Raw genomic sequence first — 5,845 nt, 5'->3', positions numbered from 1 at the left:
ACCCTGCGGGGCTCCATCACGCTGTTTCGCCTCGCACTGTAAAATGGCCGCAACACAAGTGCCCCGCCATGCCAGGGGCTCTCACAAGCTTACCGCTCCTCCGTCATCTTCATGCTGATGTTTTTTTTTTAAAACACAACACCCACTAGGAGGAGTGCCAAAAGCCTGCAGCCACAAGAAAGCCGTCCACGCTAGTGTATCCCCGTGAATGAAGCACAGCGTAGCGGCCATTACGTCACGGGCTGCCGCTGCGCAGTCGCCCCGCCCTCCGCCACCGCCGCCACACAGCCCCGGCCCTCCGCTGCCCTGCCCGTCCTCTGCTGCTGCCCGGCGGGGTGCCACCATTGGCCTAAAGCTCACATTACCTCGTCTCGGTGTGACAGGCGCCAGTACCGGCACAGTAATGGGTGAGAGATAAAGACGCAAAGTGGCCTCTGGTGACCTGCCCACCGCCGGGCGACACCAGTCGGTCACCCTCGCCCCGCGCCCCGCTCCATGCCCCTCAGTCCCCGGCCCTGGCCTCCTCTGGCCCTCGTCAGTGCCCTGGGGACACAGTAACAGTCACTTATGGCTGCTGGCGGCTCGTCTGCGCATAAAGGGAGGCAGTAAAAGTGACGCTAAAGTCAGAACACAACGCCGGGGTCGCCCGCGAGTGGACCAATCAAATCACACGGGGTGTTGTGCTCCCTCAGAGCAGAGAGCGGGGAGGGAGTGGAGGGGGGGAGGGCTTGGCGACGCGGAACATAGCCGCCACGCGCTGGGAACCATATAGCCTTGTACAAGGAGACTATAGAACAGGAGAGGGGGCCTCTATGGGAGACCGTGGGCGGGTGGTGGTGTATGTCGGTTGCAACAGATGGCGCAGGAGCAGCTTTGTTTACATTCAGGCGCCTCCCCCCCTCCAGACCCACCCGCAGCCCACAGAACCCATCGGCAGTGTTGCTACATGGGATCAAGCAGCAAATGTTGCTACTTTTTTTCTTCAGTCTGGTTATTTACCATTTTAAATAAAAAAAAATAAAGGTAGATAAATATCAAAATGAACATTAGGAACTATGTATATATTTACTAGGTTGACTGCATGTCATGAGTAATGCTATTATTGTTATATTATTATACCGCAATTATATTACTTTCCTACCTCCTCATCCATTCATCCATCCATCTCTAGATTTGTCCCTCCGTGGAGACAGCTTTGGGCTGCAAGACAGTCTTAATTTTCCCTATTCCTTCCTTCCGTCCTTCGTTGTCTTTTTTTTTTTATAACAGACAGAACGAAGGACGAAAGGAAGGAATAGGGAAAATTAAGACTGTATTGCCATATTTGCAGCCCAACTCATGGGCTAGCAGTCACCCGACAATGGTCTATGGTCCCTCCACGGAGGGACAAATCTAGAGATGGATGGATGAATGGATGAGGAGGCAGGAAGATGAAGGAGGAGGGAGGTCTGGCAATCCACCGGCCGGGTGTTGCCATACCGCCCACACTTATCATATACCTCTCAAAGGGTGTATATCTCATCATTTTATAAAGAAATGGGCTTCCTCTACTCGCAAAGTTATATTTCAAGTTAAAAAACGCGATTCTTTTTTCTTTTTTTACAACAAAGGAGGCAGCTCAAGGGCACAAAAAAAAACAATAATTGAAAAAAGCCCGCTAATCGCTGCTCCCATAAAAGAATCAGAAGAGGCGGGCAAAAGCAAGGTTAGATTCGGGAGGAGAGGTTTCCTGATACCCTCCTCTTGAAAGAGTTCAAGTCGTAGGCAGGAGGAAATACAGATGAAGGAAGATAATTGTTCCAAAGTTTACCAGCGTGAGGAATGAAAGAGTGAAGATGCTGGTTAACTCTTGCATAAGGGGTTTAAACAGTATAGGGATGAGCATGAGTAGAAAGTCGTGTGCAGCGGGGCCGCGGGAGGGGGGGAGGCATGCAGTTAGCAAGTTCAGAAGAACAGTCAGCGTGGAAATATCGATAGAAGATAGAAAGAGAGGCAACATTGCGGCGGAATTTAAGAGGTAGAAGACTATCAGTAGGAGGAGGAGAGCTGATGAGACGAAGAGCCTTAGCCTCCACTCTGTCCAGAAGAGCTGTGTGGGTGGAGCCCCCCCACACGTGAGATGCATACTCCATACGAGGGCGGACAAGGCCCCTGTATATGGATAGCAACTACGCGGGGGAGAAGAACTGGCGGAGGCGGAGACGTAAATATGATAATATTGTTTGCGTTTACTACACCCCCGAGACAGTAGTTATTTAACAACAAATTTAGCGTCACACAGAGCGCGGTAACCGTTTGTAAATCCGCGCGCTAACCCGTGACATCATCGATTAGTTTGTAGTTATTACTGCGCGAGCTTTGTGAATCTCAATGTTTTCAAAACTACGCACTAGGGGACCCATACTTATAAAGCTAACACTTCGTCTCAGGCTCGTCTTAAGAGCCCAAACCGGCGCTGTTGAGTCCTATATCCTGGGTGTTAATCTGAGACGCTGGGCGAGTAGCAAAAGTTGGTCCCAGGCGGGCATAAGTCCTGGGTCTTCATCTGAGGCAGCGACCTTCAAATGTAAACATTACCGGGTGTTGCCAGACAGCCAGCGTGCCTCATCAAATCGTTTTACATTCAAACGCTCACTATAGTCATACAAAACCTTATTATTATGGATATGATGTACTTCTATTCAATACTTTCACCATTTTAAGGAATCTTACCCATTAATTTTCATATGAGATAACTGATCTCGCCGTTGTTGGCAACTTTACTTTCCCCACTATCCGTGGCGGCTGGAGCCCCAGCTAGGGTGCACACTCACCTCTGAGACGAGACATAAGTCAAACGCCTTACTTCTTTATAAGTATGGGCCCAGGACCCGCGGACGCCAGCGCGGACCCCGAACACGAGTTATTATATTCACAGGCAAGAGCAGTTTGGTAGTGCGATATAACAAGAGGTGTTCAGTTAGTTTTCCCTGATGTTCCCTTATTTTAGCCCCATTTATTACCCTGTTTTACCCTATTTAATCTGATTCTACCCTATTTTACCCGATTTTCCAAATTTAATGCTATTTTACACTATTTTCCTTTAATTTAGCCCCATTTATTACTCTATTTTAGCCTATGTTACCCTATTTTAGACCGTTGTACCACATTTCCCCTATTCTAAGCTATTTTCCATTATTTTTACTATGCTATAGAGTGAAAAAGCGTATAAATTTGACCGACACCGTCACCAATAGAGACACCAAGACTTCCCGTCACTAACCATTACTATGTATGTTTTCACGTCTCTAATGAACTCACTAAACAAACAACTCCATCTTTAGCGTAGCCTCAACACACAAGACTTCCCCCTCAGGGTTCTAATGGGTGTTTTTCTAGGTTCATGGTACAGAAGAAGGGTTAAGCTCTTATACCAGGGCCACAAATTACCAATGGAAATGCTTAAAACTTCTACGGAAGCCTTGTCAAATATTTGTGTTTGGGCGCCGAAATGTTTAATATGACGCACGCACGGCGCTGGCCTCGTCTCTACCGCAGCGAGTCTTTGTTTAACACTATTAGGAGACTTCCGAGTCGTCTAATGAATGGGAGAGATCTGTGCTTGCTTCTTTTTTGGGTCCTTCTCATTTTTTTCCAGCCCCGAGTGGCGTTAGTTGGCAGTTCTTTGCTTTTTCTTGTTGCCGTTTCGTCCGTGGGCTCCTTGACGAAAGCTTCCGATTTTATGTCAGGACGAGGGCTGCTTTCACATCAATTTTTTGTCTCTCCGTCTCTCTGTCTCTTTCTGTCTCTTTGCCGCAGAGAGAGAGAGAGAGAGAGAGAGAGAGAGAGAGAGAGAGAGAGAGAGAGAGAGAGAGAGAGAGATGAATGTAGGTAACAGACTTGCACAACACACACACACACACACACACACACACACACACACACACACACACACACACACACACACATTGATAGCTTCATTTCACCTTCTTCAAACTAAAACATAAATGGTCATAATCGTCTCCGTGGTGGTCGCGCAATGGTCGTGGAAATAGTCGTAATTGTAGTCGTAATCGGAGTCGTGGGAATGATCGAGGTGGTCGTGGCGGTGGTCGCAGGGTCTTGTGAGTCGTCCACTTCATGAGAGCACAAAAGAATGACGGGATCGATTCCAGCTAATTTGGCAAAGTTTGGGCAGCACGAACCCTTGACACGGGGCTTGAGCCGACGCTTGGAAGGGAATATTTCTTCGTCTTCCTTTTCTTCCTTTCTTTCTTTTCCCTTCCTTTCCTTCTATTCTGGTTTCTTTACATCTATAGCTTTTAAAGAGAGAGCTATAGGTGAGGTTGTAGTCGTAGTCGTAGTCGTAGTCGTTATAGAAGTAGTAGTAGTAGTAGTAGTAGTAGTAGTAGTAGTAGGAGGAGGAGGAGGAGGAGGAGGAGGAAGAGGAGGAGGAGGAAACATGGAAACATGGACTAGCAGGCAGCAGAAAGCCTGTTGGTTCTTTACTAGGCTGCCTGCTTTCAGTGATTTAATCAATCCGTTTGCCATAGGAGTGGCTTGCAGGGAAGGATTAAAGCACTTGTGTACCTACTCTTGGATACGTTCAGTTCACTCCCGATGCAGCAAAGTGCCACCCATGTGGTATGTGTGGTTGCTGTTTCTGGATCCGATATGCATTACTTTATATTTGGTAATGTTGAAGGACATCTGCCATTTTTCTGACCCCCGAGTGATCTGGTCCAGGTCCCTCTGGATAATTTCGCAGTCTGCTGTCGTGAGGGCCTTCCCACCCACCTTTGTGTCGTTGGCAAATTTTGAGAGATTGGATTTTAATCCTAGTTCTAGGTCGTTGATATATATGATGAAGAGTATGGGTCCCAGCACTGACCCCTGTAGCACTCCACTTGTGACCGGGAGCCACTCGGAGGCCTGTCCGTTGAGTACAACTCGTTGTTTTCTTTCAGTGAGCCAGTCTTTGATCCACGCTGTCAGATTGTCGACTAACCCCGCCGAATTAAGTTCCTTGAGGAGTCTTTCGTGTGGCACTTTGTCAGAGGCTTTCTGATAGTCTAGATATATAACATCACTGGGGATATGATTATCCCAGTTTTCATAGATAGCTTGGAAGAACTCCAATAAATTGGTTAAGCATGAGCTCTTATTCTTGAAACCGTGCTGAGCATCGGAAATAATGTTGTTATCTTCAAGGAACCTAACGAGTTTGTCTCTGATGATCTTCTCGAGAATTTTTCCCGCCACTGAGGTCAAGCTGATTGGTCTGTAGTTTAGAGCCACGCTTTTGTCTCCCTTTTTGTAGATCGGTGTTACGTTCGTTTGTTTCCAGTCTTTTGGGACTTTGTTTTGTTGTAGTGACAGATTGTAGATGGCGGTGAGTGGCTTGAGGATTTGCTGCTTGAGTTCCTTGAGCAGCCTGGGCGACAAGTCGTCGGGTCCGGTGGACTTGTTTGTCTCGAGGTTGTGCCAATTTCTAGGGATGTGATTCCCATCGGCGGGGTAGGGCTCTCGGGTACGGACTGGGTGTTCTCGACCGTGAACACAGACGCGAAGTTTTTGTTTAGGATCTCGACCATTTGTTTGCTGTCCTGTGTTAGTACGTCACTTTCATCTTTTAGGGGACCGATATTGCTTTTTGTCTTCTTTTTGGTTCTTATAATTATAAGTGAAGAACTTTTTCGGGTTGGACTTGGCTTCGCGTGCAATTTGCTTTTCATAGTCGCGTTTACGCTGGTGAATGAGAGTTCTGCAAGCTCTAAGGCTTTGATGGTACTGTTCGCGTGCCTCGTCAGTGGTGTTTTCCTTTAGCAAGTTGTATTTTCTCTTCTTTAATTAATCGCCCGTCGAA

The sequence above is a fragment of the Eriocheir sinensis genome, unplaced genomic scaffold, assembly GCF_024679095.1.
Source record: "Eriocheir sinensis breed Jianghai 21 unplaced genomic scaffold, ASM2467909v1 Scaffold29, whole genome shotgun sequence".
Taxonomy (NCBI): Eukaryota; Metazoa; Arthropoda; class Malacostraca; order Decapoda; family Varunidae; genus Eriocheir; species Eriocheir sinensis.
The sequence above is the reverse complement of the archived record's forward strand: the minus strand, read 5'-3'. Positions refer to the sequence as shown.